Source organism: Puma concolor, chromosome B3 (genome assembly GCF_028749965.1).
Source record: "Puma concolor isolate L17-30 chromosome B3, mPumCon1.1.hap2, whole genome shotgun sequence".
NCBI lineage: Eukaryota > Metazoa > Chordata > Mammalia > Carnivora > Felidae > Puma > Puma concolor.
This window is the reverse complement of record NC_141672.1, coordinates 18,263,783-18,291,593: the sequence shown is the minus strand read 5'-3', so window position 1 is coordinate 18,291,593 and position 27,811 is coordinate 18,263,783. Positions and strand designations below refer to the sequence as shown.

Here is a 27,811-nt window from a genome sequence, read left to right as displayed (position 1 = left end):
CATTTGGAAAGCTATTAACCCCATGTGTCTACTGAAATTGAAACTGTCTAGTCAAAATTGAAATGTAGTCCAAGTGTAAATTACATACTAGATTTGCAAGACTTGGTATGAAAAACAGTGTAAATACCTCAATAATTGTGTATTGAATACATCTCAAAATATGTTGGATCTTTGTAGTTAGAATGTATTATTAAAATTCACTTTTTTTTTTACTTGCTAATGGCTACCAAAAATTTTTCAGTTACTTATGTGGTCATATTTTTAGCTCACACAGTTCTGGTAAAGTTCTGCTAGACAGTTCTGGTAAAGATTTGCTCTACTTTAGCCTCTCATGATTTACTAGTAAGTGCCTTGCCTTTTTCTTTTACTTTATGTATCATTGCTTCAGACAGCACTGTAGATTGTACTTCTGGTCTACTTGTTTCCTTTTACAGCCTACTGAAAAATTTTGCCATGCAATGGCGATCTACTGATAATCTAGAACCTCCTGTATTATGAATGAAACTTTCAAAACAAGAACCCATACTTCCTGTAGTTCGGTCGGCACACATTTTCAGTAGGTTTTCAGCACAGCTGAACACCCAACACAGCCAATACCACTACCTGCTATTAGCACAGCACATCATAAGCGAGGCAGATAGCATTCTCTGGAACAAGATTGTGCTTTTATATTAATTTGAGGGATTTTTACATATAACCTTGATTGGTATTATATAACATACTGTTCTTTCTGATTAAAATTGTTAAGATGCACAGTCACCCCCAACTCACTTTTTGTGTGGATCATGTCAGACAAAACACCGTCTCTTTAACCGTAGGATATTTTTCTTCCTCCTCAGCCCCCATGATCAATGACTAAAGAATATGTCCTTGCTTTAAGAGAATATGACAGTTGTTCCCTATTTACCAGCTATAAGCACTTACAGTTTTGTATCTTATATTCTGTATCCTATATGTTATATAAGACATATATGTTACACATATATGTGTGTGCATATATGTGTGAATGTGTGTTTATGCATATTTAAACTATGTCCTTTCCATCTACTGTTATCAATTAAAGTTATTCACTAAAAGCTACTTTCATGGTGTTACATACTGTGGGATGACCATTAGTTGATGTCAAAGGAATAAATTATCATCAGAGATAATCTGACAGTTACTTAATGTAACTGCATCTTTACTGAATATATTAATATATGCATCTCACGCTATGTACTCATAAACCTCAGAAAAAAATAAACTTCTGTCCTGATTTATGGATAGAAAATTGACTTCTGAATTTACTACCCACTGCCAATAAATAAAATGATTTTAAAACCCTGTTAATTTTTCACTCTGCTTACATTAGTTTTCAGTCAATTTAATCCATCCCAGGAAATACACTTGCATGAACATGACTCAAAATAGATGAATCATTGAAATTCATTCCCCTACAAAAAAGGGAGCTGTACAGACATGACTCTGAATAACTACCCACCATTAGCTTCCCCATGGAACTCATTTTTTGGTTTCATTGTCTGTCCCTAAAAAAGCTGAAAATATCATTCGGAAAATTGCTGATAGCTTGGAAGATGAGAAATCTCAAAATATGTTCTGAAGCCCAAAATCTGTATAACAAATGGAGTGAACAAAAAGATGCAGATAGAATGTGTCCACGCGCACAGCTTGTTCACCTGCCCTTTTCAACTGTGCAGTGCTCCCATGTGCATTGATTTCACGTGTTTACGTGTTAAGAAAAGATTTCTGAAGCAGTGCAGTATGGTTGGGATTTGGTACAAAGATGAATTACGCATGCATTAAACATGCTTTATGATCTAATACTTTAAGATGTGTGATTTGACCTGTCCCTAAAATTAACAGGATAATATAATCCCATGCACAGTTCAAGGTGCTGTAAGATTTCAGAAAGCAGGGACAGTTGAAAGTTATGAATATCAGAACAGATTGTTTTTTTCCTGTTAGCAATGGTAATGAGAAGTGGGCACATTGATGGACACAGTAAAATGTCATCCAGATTCTCCAAATACATTTGAATAAATATGGAAGAAAAATGCTGTATGTATATATGTTATATATATATATATATGTGTGTGTGTATATATATATATAATGTATACATATATATATACACACATATAGATATATGTATATACATAACTTTCCAATTGAATTTAATTTTAGTTCTTAAAGAATTTAAACAAAAGTTATAATGACAGAGGTAACATTCAGAAGCCTTCTCTCAAGTTGGTTGGGTTTTTATATTCTTACAACTCTGAACTCTATTAATAAAGAGGAAAATATAACTTGAGCAAACTTAACAGATGATCTGCAAATATGTGTTGTTATTTTTCTACAAGGAATACCATGTACTTATATAAAGAGAAACATTTATTATCTGGACATTTTTCGAGGCTGCAATGAATTTTCCATGATTTCCTTCAAAAACAACCTGGGGAGAGGGTAAAGTACATCATTTACAGAAATGCCTATATTATTTCTGCTATAATGAATTGACATTTACAACTTTATGAGGCCCCAATAAATAGGGGTGTGTTTGGAGAGGGGACAAGGAGGTAATAACTTCACAACAAGAGAGGGAAATAAATAAAAGTTCTTCTTGTCTCTCCTTTGCACCAGTATTTTGGCATTATGCAGACAAAACATGTACACCTGATACAGTCAAGTGTGGTTAACCTCCTTTTTTGCTCTGCCCTGTACCAACTCTGCTGTATTGAATTCAGCTTGGTGAGCAAGGGAGTCTTTAAAAGCTGTACAATTCATAGCCTCAAGGACTCTTAAACTTAAGACATTTGATTAACCACAAAACCGTGGAAATGTAGACAATGGTCAAATCTATTGGTCAAAATAGTATTCAAACCGAAAACCATACAGATTATTTACAGAAGCGTGGGATCTGCCAGTGAACCTAGACTATGTCTGAGAGATGATCATTTTGCTGGAGCCAGGGCTCAGGCTTTTTCTACAGCCAGATTTATAAAATGGACTCCATAGCTTAATTAATCCAGGCTCTGACAAGGACTTCTTAAAAGCAGAAAATAAAAGTAGATTGCAAAGGAAACATGATCACTTCAGGATGAACTACAGTTTGGACCACTAATGAGAAAAATAACAAAATTAGACCTGAGGATGTCTAGAGTGGATGTTGGTTTTACGGTGCCTCTTAATTTATGTCACAGACACAGAGGAACAAGAATGCTATTTTTGCTATGTTTTAATCTTCTGGCCAAATCCTGTTCTTATGTTTGACTATTTGGGTGGAATGCACCGATGCGATCTGGGCATAAATGATATCCTTTTACAGACCCTTCCCAGGTCTCTTGAGAAACTATTTCTGTTCTCAGAGGTTACCTCTTGAAAAATGAAATGAACTCTGGAACATGGCAGTTGGATTCCACCGTATGGTGAGCATTTTATTAACTACGATGCCAAATGATTTGTGAGAAAAGGAATGGAATGTAGGGTTTTTCCCTCAAATATATTGTAATCCATTGAAGACAGAATAAAAATACCACATTAAGGAAATCAGGTTACAATTTGTGTGTGAGTAGGAAATGCTGATTTAAGCAGTATTAATTAGTCTATGGGAGAAGCACTGTTTAAAACAATTATTACTCTATTCTTTAATAAATGGCACACTATATTATGGCCCCTTAATTACACAGAAAATCTATGTGTATGTCTCAACACAGTGCTGTTTTATTTATGTTTAAATTTTGTCCACTATCTCAAAGCCCTACTGTGTATAAGAATAGATGGGCTATAAATGCAAAGTAAAGTTAGTGAAAGTTCTATGACTTCTATGTGTATTTCTAGAGGAATAGGGCTATTGAACAGGTGGTGTGATATGTTAAATGTACCATGAACTAGAAGTCAGAAAACTTTTGTGTGAGTTGTGCTCTCATTGTTAACCAGTTGAAAGCCCGTAGGCAAATGTAATCACTGACACAGTTCTGGACTTTGAAAAATAAAAAATAAATTGGACTATGTCATCCCCAAAATATATTTTCTCCCAGTGTCCTCTGACCTCTGTTCCTTGTGAAATCTATTCCTTTAATAAATCCTTAGGAGGATCTGTTCTTGGTGTGGGGAAAACAACCAAGAATCTGTCCCACAGCTACCCTGTTTTCATAGACAGAAACAGATGAGATTCTATGAGGAAATGGCATGTATCATGAAGGAAACAAAGCATGATGTTTTGCAAAAGAATGTCTGTGGGGTTACAGTGGGAAAGACCCTCTGAGGGGTGATACTTCACAGTCAGAGCTGAACCATGGGAAAGACCTAGGAAGAAAGAATTCCAAGCAGAGAATTAACAACTGCAAGAACGAGGGTCGTCTGGCTGGCTCAGTAGAGTGTGTGACTGTTGATCTTGGGGTGGTGAGTTCGAGCCCCATGATGGGTGTACCGGCTACTTAACAAAAAATGCAAGAACTGAGAATTAAAAAGGAAAGAGAGAGGCGCCTGGGTGGCTCAGTAGGTTAAGCGTCTGACTTTGGCTCAGGTCATGATCTCACGGTTTATGAGTTCGAGCCCCTCATTGGGCTCTGTGCTGACAGGTCAGAGAGTGAAGCCTGCTTCGGATTCTGCGTCTCCCTCTCTCTCTCTGCCCCTCCCCCACTCATGCTCTTTCTCCCTCTCTCTTTCAAAAATAAATAAACATTAAAAAAATTGTTTTAAGGGAAGAGAGAACACCATAGTGGGTCTGGAACCCGGTGGGCAAGAGGAGATGCTGGGGTGCAAAAGCCATCAGAGGGCAGATCTTGGACTGCCTCATAAATCAGCATTCAGTGTGTGGATTTTATTTTATTTTATTAATATTTATTTATTTTTGAGAGAGAGAGAGAGACAGAGCATGAACAGGGGAGAGGCAGAGAGAGAGGGAGACACCGAATCCGAAGCAGGCTCTAGGCTCCGGGCTGTCAGCACAGCCTGACCCGGGGCTCAAACCCACGAACTATGACATCATGACCCGAGCTGAAGTTGGACACTTAACCGATTGCCACCCAGGCGCCCCTCAGTGTGTGGATTTTAATCTTAGATGTCTGATAATGGCATGAAGGGATTCATAATTTTAAAAAATAACCCTGGTGGCTGGGTATAAAAAATCACTGGGACAAGTCTTAGATTGGGCTGCTAAGACAGAATAAACTGGGTTGCTTAAACAAACAAACAAACAAAATGTACTTTTCACCATTCTGTAAGTTGTAAAATCTGAGATCACGGTGCGGCCAAATTGAGTTACGGTGAGAGCTCTCTTTCTGATTTGTACATGGCCCTCTTCTTGTTGCCTCCTCAAGTACAGAAAAAGGAAACTCCCTAATGTCTTATAAGGGCACTAATTCTATTCATGAGACCTCAGTCCTCATGATCCAATTACCTACCAAAGCTTCCACCTCCCAACATCCATCTCACTGGGGGTTAGAATTTCAGCATATAAATGAGGCGTGGGGGGGGGGGGTACAAACATCCCATCTATGAGAGAAAGGGAAGGTGGAAGATATTAGACTAGTTCATAGACTATGAGGATAACAGCTGATCGGGGTGGTAGTGAGGTGAATAGATTCAACGTAATCAGTTTTGAAGTGAGGAATTGACAGCAATTGCTATGATAGTTTGTTCACGGGTGAGTAAGAAAGCAAGACTCCTGGCTTTTAAGCCTGAACAATTAAATGAAATGGTGCCACTTACCATAATGGGGAAGAATACAGGAGAGACAGGACATTCATGCAGTTGGTGGGTGGATCCCTTCTAAACTGATTAATTTAGATACGCTTTTAGATATCCCAGTGCAGATAGATGAGTCAAGAGCTAAAAAGTCTTGAGCTGCTGGTAGAGGTTTGGAATAAGAGCTTATTAAGAAGCTTTAAAACCAAGAGACTGAATAGTAACTAGTCTCTGAGAACAGATTTTCTATAAAGACAAGAGTTACATGAATGGTATAATGGAAACTTAGTTGGGGTCTGGAGGTTTCCAGAAGGAGCCAGCATACCTACCTTGGGGGTTGGGGGATTTACCTCAGGCAAGACCTGGTGCTCAGATTTTCATGGTCAGAAACTTGATAGGTCTACACAATAAGAAGCAATTCCTTCCTCAGGGACACAAAAACCAATAGTTCACAAAACTGAAATATGAAGCCAAATCATAATTTATTAATTAGTGTAAGGACCAGATAATTTTGAAATGAAAGGCATCTATATTTAAACAATAGGAATTTCTATAAATGGAACTAAATTTTACTTAGGACCCTTCTTATGCTAATCCTTTAAATGCCCCTGTTCTGATGCTGATTCTATTATAATTAGAATTTCCTACACTGAAAGGAATGTGTTACCTATGTTAATAGAATTACCTTGAGGTAGGTCTGCCTCTCTCCTGGAATGGTTTACCAATAGCACCATAAATACTTTAGTGAATATTTTCTTTCTTAAAGAACCTCTGAATTGTGCTTGAATTGATGTTACAGATACTTGCCTCTGCAAATCATGCTTGAAGGCTCACTTTCCTGACCAATCTCTCTCTCTCTCTTTTTTTTTTTTTCTGATTGACAAGTTATTTTCTCTGAATATATTAATGGACTCAGTGAGATTTCTTCAGTATTCTTAACAATTCTGTTACTTCAGATGTATTTGCCTATATCTCAGCTGTGCATCAATTTAATAACAAATCTCTAGTTGCAATGGTATGCCTCTTGCATGCAGGTTTCGGGGGTAAACCTATAGGTGCCCTATAAGATCACAAATCACTCAAGAGTCTTTCAGTGGTACTTAGTTGGCTGTTTTTATTGAAATAACCGAAGACTGAAATTTTTCTCCACACTATGAATGGAAGAAAAATAAAGTATGTTCGTGATAAATTTGAATTATTCATATATTCAATTGACCATATTTTGCCCAGCCCCAATATGCCAGTGAAACAACTCTTGTATGGCGTTTCACCTCTTTAATTTGGATATTCAGGTGACGTTATTTAAAAGTTTATTTCTTACAATCTGTGAGCCCAGAATTATTTCAAAGTAACTACACTTCATCGAAGAATTTATAGATTACCTTTGAAACTCAAAGCAATCCTGCTATGTGTGGAATTTCCTGGTTAGTAAATATTAAGCTAGGATTTAGAAACTCCTATCTCCTAACATTTAATCTTAGAATATTGATAGCTAAGATTTCTTGTTGTTTTTTTTTTTTTTCCTATGAGCAGTATTTTACTAGGTACTTTAAAAAAAAATCTCATTTAATCAGCACACAAAGTAGGTCATTGTATTTTGCTCTATTTATAGCAAAATAAACTGAAAAATTATATGATGAAATTTCTGCCTAAATCCTCAGAACTGTGAAGAGATGCCACAGGTTTTGCACAAAGGGAAGCTGACTTCAGAGTTCATAAGCACTGAACCATAATGATCAATTATGGGAACTTTATTGAAGTATAATTAACATAGTGCTGTGTTAGTTTCAAGTGTATAATATAAGGATTCAACAATTCCCTACACACTCAATGCTCATCAGGATAAGTGTACTCTTAATTCTCTTTCTCTATTTCACCCATCACCCCTACCCACCTCCCCTCTGGCAGACATCTGTCTGTTTTCTATTTAAGAGTCTGTTTTTTTTGTCTTTTTTCTTCATTTATTTTGTTTCTTAAAGTCCACATATGAGTAAACTCATATGGTATTTGTCTTTTTCTGTCTGGCTTATTTCATTTAGCATCATACATTTTAGGTCCACTCATGTTGTTGTAAATGGCAAGATCTCATTCTTTTCTATGGCTGAGTAATTATAAATATATATGTATATATGTATATATATATATATATATATATATATATACACACACACACACACACACACACACATACACACACACCACATTATATGTATATAATGTATATGTATATAATACCACATATGTATAAATGTGATATATATCACATAATTTATATCACATCATATTGTGATATATATCACATTATATATATCTCACATTACATATCTATATATAGATACCTCACATTATATATCTATATTAGATATATAGATATACCACATTATATATCCATTATATATATATATATATATATATATATATATATATATACCCATTACACATTTCTTTATTCATCTATGGATAACACTTGGGTTACTTCTAATATTGGCTATTGTAAATAATGCTGTAGTAATCATTGGGGTGCATATATCTTTTCAAATTAGTGTTTTCACTTTCTTTCAGAAAATACCCAGTAGTAGAATTATTGCATTAAATGATAATTATATTTTTAATTTTTTGAGGAACTTTCATACTGTTTCCCACATGGCCGCACCAATTTGCATTTCTGCCAACAGTGCACGAAGGTTCCTTTTTCTCCACATCCTTGCCAACACTTGTTATTTCTTGTCTTTTTTATTTTAGCCATTCTGACAGATAGGAGGTGACATCTCACTGTAGTTTTGATTTGCATTTCCCTGATGATGAGTGATGTGGGCATCTTGTCATGTGTCTGTTGGCCATCTCTATGCCTTCTTTGGAAAATGTCTATTTAGGTCCTCTGCCCATTTTTTAATTGGGTTATTTGTTTCTTTGATGTTGAGTCATATATATTCTGTATATGTTTTGGATATTAACCGCTCATCAAAGACATCGTTTTCATGTATCTTCTCCCATTCAGTAAGTTGGTTGCCTTGCCATTTTGTTGATGGTTTCCTTCATTGTGCAAAAGCTTTTTATTTTCATGTAGTCCCAATAACTTAATGTTGCTTTGTTTCCTTTGCCTGGTGAGACATATCTAGAAAAAGCATTTCTATGCCTGATGTCAAAGAAATTACTACCCTGTTTTCTTCTGGGGATTTATGGTTTCAGGTTTCACATTTGAGTCTTTATTCCACTTTAAGTTTAGTTTTTTTGTACAGTGTAAGACAGTGGTCTAGTTGTATTCTTTTGCATATAACTGTCCAGTTTTCCCACGATTATGGAAGCTTTAATGCTCCAAATGGTCTTCATTTTCATGAGACCTCCATAGTTTGTTTTTCTTTAAATTATTATATTAAATAATTGTCCATTTTTATTTGTAACACTGATATAATATAATGTAATATAATATTATAATATAATATAATATAATATAATATAATATAATATAATTAAGATAAGATAGTAATCACATGAAGGAATAGTGACATTGTTAATAAAATGACAGACCTAGTCAAGTTTGCAAATGGAGTCCTATAATCAGTCCTGAAATCATTATCAGGTTTATGTAATGTTATCCAAAATAAACAGTAAAGTTTACAACCTGAAATATATTCTCTTTAGAAATACCACTCAGTAGCTGAGATTATGACATGCTAATAATAAAGTCAAGAAAAAAAACAGGCTTTGTGGATTACTTACTAATTTTGTTCAAGAGTACCTTCATTTCATTCCTTTTTTTTTTTTTCAGAAAAGTTACTCCAAGCATGAATCTTGCAGTATGTCTATAGCGTTATCTTCTCATGCAAAGAACAGCAAAATATACAAAGGTATTTATGTTGCTTGTTTTTCCTGGTAATTATTGCAAGAAATGGCATCTACTTTTTTGTTATATATACTCATCAATATTTCATTTACAAATGAAGTAGCACTTCATGAATTCTTATATAACCTTCATTCAGCCAGAATATGCTCTCAATATGATACATAATAATCTCAGAAGTCTGGATAATAAATTATCTCAGTTGCTTTCTCTGAGGTCTGTAGAAAAATTGGAGTCCCTAGCCACAAAGGTTAATTGCTGATACTGTCCCCCACCTACCTTTGTTCTGATAAGCTTTCACTTGCTTTAACCATCTGTCTCTACCACTTTACCACTTCAGAGATCTATTATATTAGAGCCTTACAATGCCATTCTGGTATTTCTTTCTCTTCTCTCTCTCTCTTTTCCTTCCTTCTTTCCTTCCTTCCTTCCTTCCTTCTTTCCTTCTTTCCTTCTTCCCTCTCTCTCTTTCTTTCTTCCCTGTTTGTGGTCCCCTCTGCCATGAAATATGAGGCAAATTTCATAAAGTGAGACTTGAATTTTCCTTTGACACATCACCATGTGCTTCTGCAAAACCTTCCTTCTCTGCAACCCATGGAGTAATTTACTGCCCTGAACAGTTTTTTGCCCTGTGGTAAAAGTCTTCGATCAAGGGTTTCTATCCCTCTTTGGTCAAGTCCTACAATCCTGCCTACAAATCCTCCCGACTTCTGCCCTCTTGGTATATGACAGAGACATTTCTGACTTGGTGACTAAAAGTTCTCAAGGCAAATATGGTAACAGAATCCTTTCCGTGGCTGAGACAATGGTATGTGTTCATTCGATTATCTTTCTAAGTACACCTACCAACTGCAAAACGGGCTCTAGCTGTTTTCTATGACATGATTCCACACTCACCTGATCCATGATGATTGGACCAGTCATCAACACAATATGGAGTCACCTGTCCAGAAATTAGGCCTGGGCAGAACAACTTCAGGTAACTGACTGCTAAGTACACTGAGGTACAAGGAAAACTAAGTTGGTATTAAAGTTCTGAGCTTCATCAGTCTCTATATTAGATTACTTGACGTGTTATCTTTCTACACATCAGTGTTCTTGCATACAAAATGTGGCTGAACTAGATGCTGCCAAAGGCCCATTGCTTGGTTTCTTTGAGTCCATTTCTGTTTATGCTCCTTGATTTTAGATTACTTTTTTGACTATGTATTAAGCCTCCAAATCTAGACTGGGAACTCTCTTTCTCTGCTTCCATGATATCTTGTGTATTGCTCTATCTTATCTATTGCAGCATAGTATTCCAGTTATCTGTTTACTTGTGAAATGCCACACTTAACCTATGAGTCCGCTAAGATCAGGGATTTTGGAGGCCAGCACATAGAAGAATATTATTTTTGAGTTAATAATTAATCTCTTAATAACTATATACACAAAAGGGTTGGGCTCCTAAACATAATTTACAGCAAAATTCCAGATAATTCTGTTTTGACAAAGAATTCTCTCTCTTCCCTGAAATATCTGCAATGTGCTACAAGACTACAAGACCTTTACCAAAAGCAGATGTTGTGAAGTCAGATGAAGCCATCATTCAGACATGTGGAATGTCCAAAACTGTCATTTTTTGGCAACCATAAGTCTGCTCTGGTATCTCGATTCAGAGACATGGACTATTTTCTGCAGGATTGTATTATAAATAGTTCATTTAAATCTCAAAATTACAAAGACTGTTTAAACTTGTATTTGGGGTCTAACATGAATAATCACTAGTTCTATTTTTCTATTTTTAGTTCTTATCAGATTGGCAAATAGTGTATATTAGATCATATTAAGTTTTATTTAATATTATGAAAACTATTTTATAAGTTACATGTGAGTATCATATATTTTTGGATGGTAAAGTGTGTTAAGTTTGGGGATATTATTATTAGTGTTTTCGAGTAATATCTGAAGCCATACCTTAAATTCCAACTGGCGCCGAGGTAGACTAATTAAAAAGCATAAAGTGGTTTTACTAGTCACCGCGTTTTGTTTAAACAGTTCTATCCATGACTACCATTTAGTTCTGATACTTTATTAGGCTGAGGCTTTATGCTTATATTTGAGGAAATACCAGATTTGGGGAGAATATTCCCCATTTTGCCTGTATATACACCAAAATTACAAGAAAAGAGCAGACAAATAGAGTAATCATTCTAAATATGCAGAAAATCCTTACAGAAAACAATTTAATTTCTAACTATTGGCATGGTAGGTAGCAAATCCATCCAATTAGAGGCAGTGGGAGTGCCCATCACTCTCTGAGATACCCCACAACCAAGGAAATGGATGGAGGTGTGAATGCTGACCGGCTTGGCAAATGACAAAACCCAGAAGCACACCTTCATGAAAAAAGAGTGATGTCAGAAAATTTTGTGAGGCCTTGGGGAGACTTGGAGGCATGTTAGATAAAATATTAGGGAATTAAAATAAGTTCTGGAGAGGGGCGCCTGGGTGACTCAGCTAGTTAAATTGGACTCTTGGTTTCAGCTCAGGTCATGATCTCCTGGTTTCTTGAGTTCAAGCCCCTTGCTGGGTTCTGAGCTGCCAGCAGGGAGCCTGCTTGGGATTCCCTCTCTCTCTCTCTCTCTCTCTCTCTCTCTCTCTCTCTCTGTTTCTCTGCCACTTCCCCACTCATGTTTTCTCTGTCTTTCTCAAAATAAAAATTAATAAACTTAAAAAAATAAGTTCTTGAGACATGATTAATCGCTAAGTTGCTTCTTTTCATCTTTGCTGCAGGGTGTCACTTTCTTCTACCCTCCACCTTTTTTCCTTTTTTTTCTGATTCTAATACCATATGCATTTTCATTACAGAAATCCTTGAATTCAGAGTCATAAGGTTATCTTCTCAACTGTATAATTCTAAACACCCCAAAATTGATATTATCTTTTAATAAGTGGTGTTTTTGATGAGCATGTGAGAAACTACTATATGTGATGTATTTCTCTTTCAGCTAAAACCCCTTTGCATATTTTAAAACATAAATCTTGTAAGGGAAACACTTTCCTGAATCCATTCCTGCCTTTCCATATCTAGTTCAACTGTAGTTGTTCAATGGCATTGATTAGGAAAATACAGGACGATCTAAAGTCATGAATTTAGAAGGCAAGCACACAAAATATTTTTGAGCCCTAACATAAAGTGTTTCAGTTTATTGCATCCTGCCAGAGAATTTTGACCAAAACCCTAGAATCTGATGTCTTTATGAAAGGACTCAAATTCTAAGCAGCACTAGTAAAACCCAATGTTTCTTACTATCGAAAGAGTGACTATATATAGGGAATTTTCCAAATATGTATCTGCTCTTCTACATTTGAACTCTTCATTTGTGTTCACTATTATACAGAAGATGAATTCTAAACTCTTTGCATGATCCACAAAGTCCTCTATGTTATAACTTTAGACTCCTTTTTTAATATCTCCTTCTTCTTTCTTCCTATAAACAGGTCCTCCTTAGTAAAGAGAGTTGTAACCAATATGCATTTTCACTAAATATGAAAACGTAGATGCTAACATCCATATTCGGGCTTTCAGAAGAAGCCCAATCCTACCATAATGGACAGAATTAATTTCTAGTTTACCAAAATAAACCTGAAATTGTATCAAAATTAATTATAGCAGCTTTATCCAAAAATTAGTAGACAATTTTTTTTTTAATTTCACATTATCCTACAAGAACAATTATTTCTGAACACAGTGTCAGCTGCTGGATTATTCCTGTAGTTACTGGACTATACATGTGCAATGTTCAAATGACATTTGTTTTCCTTTGAGATGGAGCAACACTAAAATGTTTGTTTTGACTTCCCTACCTTGGTACTTAAGGTTGTGGCCTAGTCATTATTTTACCTTTCTCTCCAAGATGACCTACTGGGGTATAGATTTATCACTCATTCATATGCTAGACTGGAAAATATGATTCATGATGTTCGGGACTTTTATTGATGTGATCCCCAAAGTGAAGCTTCACATACTAGGTGACAAAAAGCTTTTTAATATTTTTCAAGTATGTACCTAATATGATTGTCTCCATTCAACATCTTGTTTGTCTTGTTTTAATTTATAATATTTTTATGAATTCCACTGATTCATACAGAAGTTGTAAGAAAAATTGTCCTGATATATGGGCTCAGAAGTAGTTGGTTTTAAGGTAATAAAACAATGTTCATGTGCCTCTGCATTCATATTATGCACGCTTCCTACAATATCTTTGTAACAGATTGATAGCAGCAACTTTACAGAGAAGTCAAGGAAGATATACTTACACTCTGGATCACATCAGTTCCGGTTACTTGAAAGGAACTGCTTTATATTCAAATAACCATTAGTATTGAACAATATCAAGAGTGGGAAAACAATTTACAATGTATAATTTTAATCCTTTCTTTTGTTCAAGAATCCTCCTCAACGAAAAACAAAAATGCTCTTCCTTCTTTTAAAAACATTTATGTGAGGGGCGCCTGGGTGGTGCAGTCGGTTAAGCGTCCGACTTCAACCAGGTCACGATCTCATGGTCCGTGAGTTCGAGCCCCGCTTCGGGCTCTGGGCTGATGGCTCAGAGCCTGGAGCCTGTTTCCGATTCTGTGTCTCCCTCTCTCTCTGCCCCTCGCCCATTCATGCTCTGTCTCTCTCTGTCCCAAAAATAAATAAACGTTGAAAAAAAAAAAATTAAAAAAAAAAAAAAAACATTTATGTGAGAATAAAATGGGTGTGATCTAATCTTTCCTGAATGTCACAGAGTTCTTCTTCAGCTATAGGATAAAAAAAAAAAAAAATGTTGAAAGCAATCACCCATCTTTGTAGTCATGGTCATTAATTCTGTTTCATAAAAGGTGTTCTGTAATTATTTTGTTAAAAAAATCACCCCTCCCCCGTTCATGCTCTGTCTCTCTCTGTCCCAAAAATAAATAAACGTTGAAAAAAAAAATTAAAAAAAAAAAAAAAAGGGGTGCCTGGGTGGCGCAGTCAGTTAAGCGTTAGACTTCAGCCAGGTCACGATCTCACGGTCCATGAGTTCGAGCCCCGCGTCGGGCTCTGGGCTGATGGCTCAGAGCCTGGAGCCTGTTTCTGATTCTGTGTCTCCCTCTCTCTCTGCCCCTCCCCCGTTCATGCTCTGTCTCTCTCTGTCCCAAAAATAAATAAACATTGAAAAAAAAAATTAAAAAAAAAAATCAACTGTGAAAGATCTACATATAACTTTGCATACTAGTGATCACTAAATCACTTATAGCCAATAACAATTACATGTATACACACACACACACACACACACACACACACACACACACACACATTATATTTACTTATTTATTTTGAGAGAGAGAGAACAAGCAGGGAAGGGGCAGAGAGAGAAAGGGAGAGAACCCCCAGGAAGCCTCTGCACTGTCATTGTGGAGCCTGATGTAGGACTCAGTCCCACGGAACCATGAGATCATGACCTGAGCTGAAACCAAGAGTTGGACACTAATGAACTGAGCCACCCAGCTGCCCCCAAGATGTTTTTTTTGTATAGATTTTCTATTATAGAATACTCTTTCAATCTGTTTCACTCTCTTGTTAGCTCCAGGAGATCCAATAGGTGCTTATCTCTCAGCAAGTAAATAAAGCAGAAGGAGAGTTAAATTCATCATTTGCCTCAGTCAATCTATATTGCCATAACACATGACACAGATGGGGTGGCTTAAACACAGAAATGTATTTCTCACAGCTCTGGAGACTAGAAGTCTAAGATCAAGGTGCCTGCTGCTTCAGTCCCTGACGAGAACCCTTTCCTGGTTCCCACGTAGCTGTCCTCTCATTTGATTCTCACATGGCAGACTACAGGCCCTTTCTCTTCTTATAAGGACACGGATTCTGTCATGGAGGCTTCATTTTCTTGACCACATCTAAACCTAATTACTTCCAAAGGCCCTAGCTATAGCCTTATGAAATGTATTTTTTTAATAATAAGACTTGAAAGTCAAAATCACTCCTTGATCCAGAGGCTGCAGGATAAATATCGTGTTATCAGGCATGAAAATAATAGTAATTTCATTGTGCATCTCCATGAGAGCTCTTGGGTGACCATGCGCATTGTCAATGAGCAATAATATGAAAGAAGCCTTTTTTTCTGAGCAGTAGGTCTCAACAGTGGGCCTAAAATATTCAGTAAAGCACGTTGTAAACAGATGTGAAATCATCCAAGCCGTGTTATTCCATTTATAGAGCATAGGCAGAGTAGATTTAGCATCATTCTGAAAAGCCCTAGGATTGTCAGAATGGCCAATGAGCATTGGCTTCAACTTAAAGTCACCAGCTGCTTTCACCCCTAACGAAAGAGTCTGCCTGTCCTTTGACTTTGAAGCCATACATTGATTTCTCTTCTCTAACTGTGAAAATCTAGATGGCATCTTTTTCCAATATAAGACTGTTTTATCTACACTGAAAATGTGTCATTTAGTGTAGCCACCTTCAGTAATGATCTTAGCTGCATCTTCTGGGTAACTTGCTGCAGCTTCTACATTGCACTTTCTGCTTCACCGTGTGATGGCTTCCTTCCTTAAACCTCATGAATCAAACTCTGGTGGTTTCAAACTTTCCTTCTGCGGCTCCATCACCTGTCAGCCTCACAGAATTAGAGTTAGGGCCTTGCCCTGGATTAGGTTTTGGCTTAAGGGACTGTTGTGGCTCTTCTGACCACCTCTCCAAACCACTAAAACTTTCTCCAGATCAGCAGGAAGACTGTTTTGCTTCATTCTCATTCATGCGTTTACTAGAGCAGCACTTATAATTTCCTTCAAGAACTTTCCCTTTCCATTTGCAACGTGGCTAACTGGTTGAAGAAACCTGTGGCCTATCTCAGCTTTCAACATGACTTCTTCACTAAGATTAATCATTTCTGGCTTTTGATTTAAAGTGAAAGATGTGCGACTCTTCCTATCACTTGTATACTTAGAGGCCATTGTAGGGTTCTTAATTGGCCTATTCAATATTGTGTGTCTCAGAGAAGAGGGAGGTCTAGGAGAAGGAGAGAAATGGGGAAATGGGTGGTCAACAGAGCAGTCAGAACACACACAACGTTTATTGATGAAGTTCACTGTCTTATATGGGCATGGATCATGATGACCCAAAACAATTAACAATAGTAACATCAAAGATCACTTATCATCGTTCACCATAACAAATATAATAATAATAGGGGCTCCTGGGTGGCTCAGTCGGTTGAGCGTCCGACTTCAGCTCAGGTCATGATCTCGTGGTCTGTGAGTTCGAGCCCCGTGTCGGACTCTGTGCTGACAGCTCAGAGCCTGGAGCCTGTTTCAGATTCTGTGTCTCTCGCTCTCTCTGCCCCTCTCCCACTCATGCTCTGTCTCTCTCTCTCTCTGTCAAAAATAAATAAACATTAAAAAAATTAAAAAAAGTAATAATGAAAAAGTTGAAATGTTGTGAGAATTACCAAAATGTGAACAGAGACACAAAGTGAGCAAATGCTGTTGGAAAAGTGGTGCCCATAGATTTGCTCAACACGGGGTTGCCACAGACCTTCAATTTGTATAAAACACAATAAAACAAAGTACAGTAAAGCAAACAAAAAATGTGTCTAATTCCTTAGCTCACAAGTTCTACCTTTCACCAAACCCTATGACACAAACACAATTCAGCCAAGTTTTTGCTACTTTCGAAAAAAGATCATCTTTATTCCATTGTCCCATATTTTTCCCCAATTCTGTCTGAGACCTCATCAGAATGGCCTTTACCATTTTTATTTCTACCAATGTTCTGTATGTGATTATTATATTATGTATTACTCTTTTTACAGCTCTTCTCTTTTTTTTTTTTCCTCTGAGTCCTCACCAGAAATCCCTTTTAAATCCCCTTTACAGCAGTATCAGTGATTTCTGTCAAGCATGTTCTTCAAAACTCTTACAAGCTTCTACCCATTATCCAGTCCCAAACCTGCTTCCACATTTATAGTATTTGTTACAGCAGCAGTTCCCTTCTCAATACTAGTTTCTGCCTTAGCTCAGACTGCTGTAACAAAATACTACAGGCTAGGTTGTTTAAACAACAGAAATGTATTTCTCACAGTTCTGGAGTCTAGAAAGTGCAAGATCAGGTTACTAGCCAATTATGTTCCTGGTGAAAGCCCCGGTTCCTGGTTTGCAGACTGCTGTCTTACCATTGTATCCTCAGATGATGGAGATAGAAAGTTCTAGTCTATTTCTCTTCCTGTAAGAATACTTATTACATCATGGGGCTCTACCTCATGATATCTCCTAAAAACCTAATTACCTCCCAAAGCCCAACTTCTTAATATCATCTCATTGGGGGTTAGAATTTCAGTGTATGAATTTTGGGAAGGACACAAAGAAACAGTCCAAAACACCACCAAGCTGTAAGGCTAAAAAAAAAAGTCTTCTTTTCTATGTATGTACAGATACTTGACATTTGCTATAAAGAGGTATTGTATTTTAAAATATCACTATTTTCTGCACAGTAGGGAAAATGTATCAGGAGTGATGTATATCAGTTCCAGGTCAAGCATTTATGAAATAAGTGTATCTCCTCACCCCTAACCATGCTCTCCTTCTCATTTCCCTGGCTAGAGGCAGGTAATGACATGTCTCTAGGGAAACAGGGAAGCCAAAATATGGAAAATCTGGGCAGCTGAACCACCATATGGAGGCGAGCCATCTGCTAAGAACACCCTCTGTGAATCAGTACAGGAGTAAGAAATAAACTTTAATTGCAATTGGAGTGTTCCCACACATTTTGGATTATTTTGTAAAACACTCTTATGCTAACCACTTCTTTCTTTTTCTTTCTCACTCTCTAATTAATACATCCATTTTCTAAAGCTTTCGCATAGCCTTTACATATTCTGCATGCTTTATAACTGGATAAAATATGATTTCTCTTGGATATTACACATGCCACAGAGTTCTTGTGAAATTGTTAGGTGATAATGTTGATACAGTGTTGATTCATCCTCTCAAGATAGAAGAAATCTTCAGTTCTCAAATAGAATTTTTTCCTTAAAAATTCTTGGGGTCAATGGTATTACATGACCAAACATTTAAAGGTTATGTGTAATGTTATAAATTTTAGAACAATAAACACTTGTATAGAGACTAGAATTTTGATACAGTGTAGTATCCATCAATCTTTGCTTTAATTTAAAATTATTTGAATATATTTAACTCAAAGAGGATACATTTTTCTTCCAAAATGTATTGCATTGGGAGTAACTTCTGGTATTTATAGTATTCACCAATCTGTGTGTCTGTTTAACTACATTTGTAGTTAATTAACAGCCTTCATTGTTGGAACATTGATTTTTGCAATGATAAACACACATTTTTATTTCAACTGATATCATTTTGGTCAAAATATTTTTAAGAAATTGTACTCCTAATTGTATCTACAATGCTAATAAATTTTTGAATATGACTCTAGATATTAACATTACACCTAATAGCGTTGCCTAAATGGTATTACTGATGTATTTGGCCTGATTATTATGAGTTTAAAAATGCAATCCTACCATTGCCAATCACGTGCAATGTCAGGTATGACAGAATTGACACTGATGTAGATATTTGACAGTCTCTTTTTCCAAAGCTTGAAGCCAACATTGTACGACAGATTTTTGCCAAATACTAAGGATGAAACTTAAAATTTTGGTATATTATTACCACTTCCATAATATTTTATAATACTTCATACCTTACCACTTTGGCAAATATCATTTCCTCTCCCTTCCTTTACCTCAACATTAGCTTGTCTGTCTGATAAACCTATCCTTCCAGATGCAATTAAAATCTCTCCTCTTTTCAAGAAATCTACCTTGAACATTATTTTCTCAACCTCTCAACCGCTATCATCCTATACATCACATATCAATTTTTCAGTTGCGTGTGTATTTTATAGTAGGTCAGTAAATGTCAAATAATAGTGAGATAGTGTCAATTTATAGGTTTTGCATGTAATGAATATCAGGCAAACATTTACAGGCTTCTGTTTAACTAGAGAAAATAAGCCCAGGTATTGTCACACTCCAATCACCAGTTTGCAATGAGATGCCTGACTAGGTACTAACTTGCAACAGCGAGGAAACTTTGCTTGCGTTGAGCAGGTGTGGGACTGATGGGCTCATTGGTGGTCAGAGGCATTTCCTAGGCTTCTGCAAAATAAGAAGTGTGAGGGAGAATATTATCTATAAAAGAGAGCTGAAGAAGCTCTGCAGTAGGGGAAAGATCCCTGTGGCCTGAGTTGGGAGTGTTTTTATAGCACTGATTTACAAAGTCCCCGGCAGCAACACTGGCTGCTGTGAAGAGGTGGGGTGAGTGCTTGAACACAGACCGGGGACACTGCCTGAGAAGCTGCCTGTGGCTCCGTTCTAACCCCATTTCTTCATACTGACTACGCCTTTGCTCCACACTGAGAGCACTGATCACCTGGCCTTTAACCCTTGGGGCCCGAAAAAGGGGCTGAACAGCAATAAAAATATCAAAATATTTAACCTTTCCAGAAATAGCTTAGACTTCTCCAGTTGCTTTGCCTCCTCCTAGCATTTCGAAGAGGCCCTAGCTCTTCTCGGGCCTTGTGATCTATAGTGACACTCAACAGCCACCAGTTGCTGCCCGGGACCCATTCTGCTTGCAGCCCACCCTCCCACGGGAGAGGGGCTGGCTTGTGGAAATGGTCTGGACTATATAGAGCAGAGAATCCGCAGCACTAGTCTAATCAGCCAGGGCTGTCCCAGAGAATACAAAAGGACATCCGCGGAGCAATACCCATTTGAAGAAAATCCAGAGAACAAAGGGAACAACGGAGACTAGCACAGAGGACAACAGGGGAAAAAAAAAACAAAAAAAAACCATAGAAAATCTACACATGCTCTGATCAGTATCTTAAGAGGAATATATTCAAGCCATAAAACAAGAGTTGACAAATAAGAACAAGAAGCAATTAGAGATGAAAAAGGTCTTCTGGGGCCACCTGGGTGGCTCCGTTGGTTAAGCATCTGACGTCAGCTCAGGTCATGATCTCGCGGTTCGTGGGTTCGAACCCTGCGACGGGCTCGGTGCTGACAGCTCTGAGTCTGGAGCCCACTTCGGATTCTGTGTCTCCCTCTCTCTCTGCCCCTCCCCTGCTCATGCTCTGTCTCTCATGCGCTCAAAAATAAAATAAACATTAAATAATTTTTTTAAAAAGTCTTCTGATGGTGAAAAATACAGGAAAAAAAGATAAATATGGTAAAAATGAAGTTGAAGAACTCTCTGAAAAATTATAAAACCCTAGTCATGGGATTTCCAAAAAAAAAGTAATGAAAGCAAAAATAAGAGGAGGAAAATAATCAAGGAAACAATATAAGAAAATGCTACAGAGCCAAAGTAAGGCAAAATGTATTCAGAGTCAAAGGACCAAATGAACAAATAGAATGAATGTAGACAAATCTACACATAGAGTTCTATAAAGGGAGGCTACATAGAGTGAAGTATTGAAGAAAAAAAATAAGACAATTTACTCACAAAGGGAGGGAAATGTTAATGGGATCAGATGATCTTGTCATTAAATGATACTAGAAAAAAAACATGGAAAATGGAAAATTATTTAAAAACAAAATAATTTTGAACTAAGGGTAATAATCTGCTTTGAAGATAAAATGAGTATTTTAGGTATGGATAAATAAAAAAATTTGAAAAGTATCTTTGATATTTTGAAGAATATCTTTCAAAAGTATGTTTGTCATGGCCTTCTAATATGTGTGTATTTTCCTGTCTGTACTTCAGAAGTGTCATTTTTGTGAATCTGCTTCTGTACCTATTTGTGTTAACTATTTTCTCAACACCCTTTCTGTTGTATCTACTAGGCATTTTGGGGTGTAGAATGATTTGGGATCACTAAATAAATTGGGTTAGTGAACACCATATTCAGCTGTTTTTGATATGACAGTAAAAAGTAATATATATATATATATATATATATATATATATATATATATGTATATACATATATATTTGTTTTACTGATATACCACCAAGGACCAAGTATTTTATTGATTTTTCCTTAACTTTTATGACAATCCTGTCAAAGATTAGAGACATTTCTGATGTACAGATGGCAAAATCAAGACGCAGGCGGACCCCCCAGTGGCTTCTGCAAGGCTACAGGTTCCATGTGCGATGTTTCATTTTCCTTCTTTTCCCCCTTTTGTCTCAGGTTGCTGTTTTTGACTTTAAGGTTTATAGCTAGGATTTAAAATCTGAAGGATTTATTTGTGAAAAATTTAGTCTCATTGAGGATACATTTCATCCCCCACAATCTGGGCTGAATTAAACTAAAGGGTACACAACTTGCAACATGTGTTTTCTTGAGATCACATGAGCGACCTGGGAAAGAAATCCCAGCAGCCCAGCATGCACTGGGGAAATAAGTGGTGGCACCACCCAGCCCCAATTCGGCATGTGTTACAAGTAAGTTATTAAGAGATGTGGCATCTTAAGGGATTTCAGTTGACGTTGCTGGTAGAGAACTTGCATGGAGTAGATGCCAGAAAAAAAGAAAGAAAAAAAAAAAGCTATTTGGTTGTCATACTTTATGTTTTGTATTTGAGGTTGTATAAAATGTTAGCACAAGGCTACAATGCTGATTGTAAATTCAGTAAATTTACTTAGAGTCTCCAAATTAAAAACCACAGGCCAGCTAAAAAACAAAACAAAACAAAACAAAAAAAGGGGATTTTTTTCATTACTATATTTGCATCAATTGGTGCAATGGATCCCTGTCAAAATAGCTGAAAAGTTTCAACTCCATCTAGCAGCTCATACTCCTAGTGACTGAAGGAGCTACATAATTTGCAGAGACCAGTGCAAAATGCAAATGTTGTTTGTCTTTTTGAAAGTGGTGAAGAATTTCAAGACAATGACAGGAGAGCATTAAAACAAGTGTGGAAGGTTTAGGAGCAGGGGTTTCCCTGTGGCTGCACAGGTCCCGGGTCCAGGAAGGACCTGCATAGGTAAGCAGTCCAAGTGGTGCCAGGGAAGGTGAGACAGATCATGGAAACGGGGAATGCAGGCTGCCGGGAAGGATGGTAAGCATCCCTTTCTTTATGCCCCAAGCTTGTACGCTTTATCAGAAATCTTTTAAGGCTAAAATTTGTGAGTACTCTGCCACTCAAACTACTTTAGGTAATTCTACATCTCCATAATCTTCCTTCTGATATTAGGAAATGTCAGTGACGTTTGAGGGACCTTTTAGTTGGGATACCTAGTCCTGCTCCTTTCTTATCTTGCTGTCTCCTTCTCCTCGCCCTGTGTGTCCGTGGCCATCTTTATAGGGCATGCCTATAAAGAGAGCTCCCAATTATATAAATTTATTGCCCCATAAACTTAGATCCATGTGTTGTTGTTGTTGTTATTATTATTATTATTATTATTATTATTATTATTTGTAGAGGTATAGAAACTGCTAATTCCAGAGACATCTATATCCTCCTAGTAGCAAAGCTGGATCCCAGTTCTTATTCTGATCTGTGCTGCCTCGCTCCCTTACTGTTTCAGGTGTAAAGATGTGAACACTGAGGCACAGTATGGGTAAGTCACTTAGCAAAATCACACAGTTGCCTGAAGGCAGGTGTCAGCCATCAGTCCACAGTCTCTGAAGACGATTAGTGGTGCATTCCTGCATCCCCAACCTTGCCTTGTTCTATTCTAGCCCTTGTTACTGCATGAATGTTGGGTAAGATTTAGAAGCAAAATTATATATAAAGGGCTGCTCCTAAATTTTTTTTTAATCTGACCCTGGAAAAATGCTTTTTCGATCCTCAAAATCATTCTCTGTGAAAGCAATTTAATGCAACAGATTCCAACGATATTATGATCCTTCCATGGATATTATGTCCCTCCATGGAACTGACATGGAAGACAGGTTTGCTCTGCAAACGGTTTTTAAGAGGTCCGTGAGATCCTCTGGCTAATGTGCCGCATTATATGATGATTCGAAATCATAATTATAGCCACTAATTGTTGTGTGGCACTTCTTCATGTAACATATGTAATCCTCACAACATACCTAAGAAAACAGATATTGCTAATAGATATTGCCCTTTTTACAGATGACTAAACTGAGGCACACAGAAATTAACTGATTTGCCCGTGTGCTGTGCTGATAACCCCAGTGTTGTACCACTTCCCTTACTACGGATTCACGAATCGTTTTAATATGACATAAGTCTTCGATCCTCGTGTAAATGAAACGTTTCTACTCTTGGTTTGATTTAGAAGATCTCTGGGGTCCTTTCTGTCTCTAAAATGATACAGTGTTAAGAGAAGAAAACATCAGCTGTAAACCACATTCAAATAATTCCCATTAACTGTCAACAATGCAATTATGTGTTATTTTTACGTCACTCTTGCAGGTTTTTTTTTTCACTTTAAAAACTTAAATGATTGCATACAAAATGAGGAAATTCTGTTCTCATTTAATCCTTACTGTGAAGATAGGCACAATGATTTCATTATTCTGAATCTATTGATTGCTCTTGAAATGTCCTGCTTCTGTAATTAGGACATGCCGTAATCAACCACATGCTAAATCTTTCCTTTAATAACTTTTTTGGCTTTATTGTTTGGTTGTCCCCTTTAAAGATAACACTACCTCACAAAATTTGAGGTTTTCAGGTAAAGCATAGTGTGTTTACATATTCTGTATTAAAGAAGCCTGGCTCAAGGTAAAACGTGTTTGATAATGTTCCCTTTAAGGACAGCTTTTTATATTGTTCATTCAGTCCTCCAAAACACTTCTCTGTTGGATGACACTGTATAAACAGTGCTGATTTGTGTTATAATTAGTTATATGGTGCAGTATCTTAAAATAATTTCTCCAAAGAAAATTGCCTTTTCTTTTAGAGAAAAATTGGTTTAAATGTTTTTAATACTTAAAGTCAGTTAGCTGAAAAAGTCAGTAATTAAAGGGCAAAATGCCACATGCATACATCAAAGATACTGCTACAAAGTATACAGAAATATGCTTCAGTTCCCTTGAAAGCATGCTGTATAAAATAATAACTTTGCAAAAGATTTTAAAAATCCTAAGAATCTCTTTTAGTTTCTTTTAAGTTATCTATATTCCCTTATTATTTTTTCTAAAAATGATATACACACACATACAAACACACTAATTCAATGAATTAAAATACACATTTTCTAAGTCAAGCATCTATGTTAGAGTTTAATATATTTGGTAGAAAAAGCTGAGAATTGACAACATTTTGCTCTGCAGACAACTTTTAAGAGGAATAAAATGCTAGCTGCAAAGTGGGAGAAAAGATTTGTAAACCACATATCTGACAAAGTACTTCAATCCAGAATGCATAAAGAAATTCAACAGTAAGAAAATGTAGGGCAGCCGGGGGGGGGGGGGGGGGTGGTGTGTAGAGAAAGAAAAGAAAACACCTGAAAAGACTCTTTACCATGGAGGATATATAGTTGAAAACTAGGCACATGAAAATATGTTCCACATCATTGACCATTCTAGAAATACAAATTAAAGACACAACGAGATACCACAAGGTGTAGATTATATGGCTGTGCTGGTGTGGATGTGTGACTCTCATACCTCGCTGGTGGGAATGTAAAATAGTACACTTATTTGGCAGACTCTTAAAAAGCTACACATGTAGTTTAATAAGAAAAATGCTTGATGCTTTCTTGTAAAGCTAACATACAACCTAGCAATCACCCTCTTGAGTATTTACTCTAGAGAAATGAAAATTTATGTCCACACAAAACCTGCACATGAGTGTTTTTTGCAGTTTCATTTGTAATAGCCCAAAACTAGAAGCCAAATGTCCTTCATTGGGTGAAGCAAACTGTCATATATTCATACAATGGAACAGAACTTAGCACTGAAAGAAATAAACTCCTGAGACCCACGGCTTGGTTGTATCTCAAGACATTTTACCGAGTGAAACAAGCCACTTGCAGAAGGTTGCACACTACATGATTCCATTTATATAACAGTCTTGAAGTACAATTTTAGTGATAGAGAATAGATCATTGGTCAGCAAGGGTTTGGGTTGGGGAGAGTGCTCTTGTATAGGTTTATACAGGGGTGGCATGATGGTGCTTCTTTGTGGTGACAGAAGAGGTTCATATCCTGATTAAGTAGTGGTTACACAAATCCACACATACGATCAAAATTGAGATTTATACACCAAAGTGAAGTTTCATTTGAAAATTGGTGACATCAAAACAATGCCTGTGGCATAACCAATAGTATTGCACAAATGCCAGTCTCCTGGTTTGGGCAACGAATGTGGTGATAGGAAATGTTATCATTGGAAGAAACTTGCTGAAGGGTACACAGAAACTCACTGTGCTATTTTTGCAACTTCTGCACGTCAACAATTAGTTTAAAGTAAAAATCTTTAAGCATGTAAAATCAGAATATATATTTACTATTATCCCATGCATTATGCATTTCAAATTACAAATTATAACCTATTATCCACAGTGGCAGCTTTTAAAACAGTTAGGTCTGGCCAGTGTTGTCTCTAATGTTAATTTTTTTTCCACTGTGAAAAAATCTTTAAATAACTTCTTGTTTAATGTTTATTTATTTAGAGAGAGAGAGAGAGAGAGCAAACAGGGTGATGGGCAGAGAGAGAGGGAGAGAGAGAATCCCAAACAGGCTCCTTTGTCAGCACAGAGCCTGACGTGGGGCTCAAACTCACAAACTGTGAGATCATAACCTCAGCTGAAACCAAGAGTCAGCTGAAACACTTAACTGATTCAGCCACCCCACTTTAAATAACTCAAACAATACACAATCTTCAATGTTCAGAGGTATTTGGAATATATATATATCTTCATCTTAGGAATTTTAAGTTTGGAATTTCATGGGTATTTGAACTGAATTGAGAGAAAATTATATATGGAATGGAAAAACAATTGTTTTTAACTTTTACTTTATATTTGCCCTACTTTATGCTAATGAAACACATTTTTACTAACTCTTGTCATATAGATTCATCATAAACAAAAGATAAGCATACATTATAATAATGAATTTAATTTATTAATTTAAATACTAAGCATTTTGCTTCACTTATGGTAGATGGAAAAATATCCCTCATATGTTTTTGCTACATGTTTTCTTAACTAGTTTTATGGGCTAGATTTCCCAAAATGTAGCAGAGAAAGAACTAGGTAGATAGAGAAGGGTTCATTTCTGCCTTAAGTTCTTCCATTTTCCTGAGATGGTTGATTTCCATACTAAAATGCATTGTGTTGAATAGCTCTTTTGTAAAAATCTATTATAATATATTTTTCCAGACAGAATAATTACCTAACAACAGGAACAGCATGTTATAGAAAACTCACTATTATCTTTTCTGAAAAGAAACAGAACTTTTCAGAAGAGAGAGGAAATAAATCAACAGAGCACATCAAGCAATATGCTTTAGGACAAAGGAACTTTAATGAAAGAGACACCATGATGGTTGGTTTTTGTTAAATGGACTTATGATTACTGTCAGGATAAAAGGCCAAATTATTATCAGAAATTTTAGGTAATTCTTTTGATTTATTATTTCCTTTTATATTGAAGACCATATCTGACTTTGATGAGATTTTTTTATGTGTGCTTCAAAAGATTGAGGGTGGGAGTGAGGGGGGGCGGGTGGAAGCTACTTCAGAACAAGATGGCAGAAGATACTACCCAAGATTTTAAGACAATAGATTTAAATAATAAATTCATGATAATAATAACATTCCTGATGATTAAAGTATAAGCTATGACTCACAAGAGAAATCCTTGCTATGTCTTTGGAGAAAACACTATAGAACATTATTTCAGCAAATATTTATTGATTCCCAGGCATTTTCCTGGACACTTGGAATGGAAACATGGGTAAACCCAGTTCTTTTCCTTGAGAAAATTATATTTAAGTGGGCAGAAACACAATGCCCTTAACATACTGTACTAGAAAGAATTGTGGCCACCCAAAGATACAACCAAGTTTTAGTGTATGTGATTTTATTTGGAAATAAGGTCTTTGCAATTATAACTAATTTAATGATCTCAAGAGGATATCTCACTGGATTTAGAGTAGATCCTGAATCCAAAAACCAATGTCTTTATAACAAGAGGAGAGGAAATAGACAGACAGAAAAAGGCCACGTGAAGATGGAGGTGGGAAGCTCTACTTCACGTCTTTTGTAGAGACAAGTTGGTCAGTCCAAACATGTTCTCCTGGGAAA

The 27,811-nt window shown here is 36.5% G+C and overlaps 1 long non-coding RNA gene across 10 annotated transcripts in view; it reads left to right on the top strand.

Moving 5' to 3' along the window:
• Positions 1–27,811, top strand: part of LOC147579786 (uncharacterized) — a 494,570-nt gene that overhangs the window by 290,509 nt on the left and 176,250 nt on the right. For 5 of the 10 annotated variants that reach the window (XR_015252119.1, XR_015252118.1, XR_015252114.1 and 2 more), the window contains one exon: positions 9,458–14,020. This is a non-coding gene — a long non-coding RNA (uncharacterized LOC147579786). Of the gene's footprint in view, positions 1–9,457; positions 14,021–27,811 lie in introns of those variants that run through there. The other 5 variants (XR_015252116.1, XR_015252117.1, XR_015252112.1 and 2 more) reach the window with 4 other exon arrangements.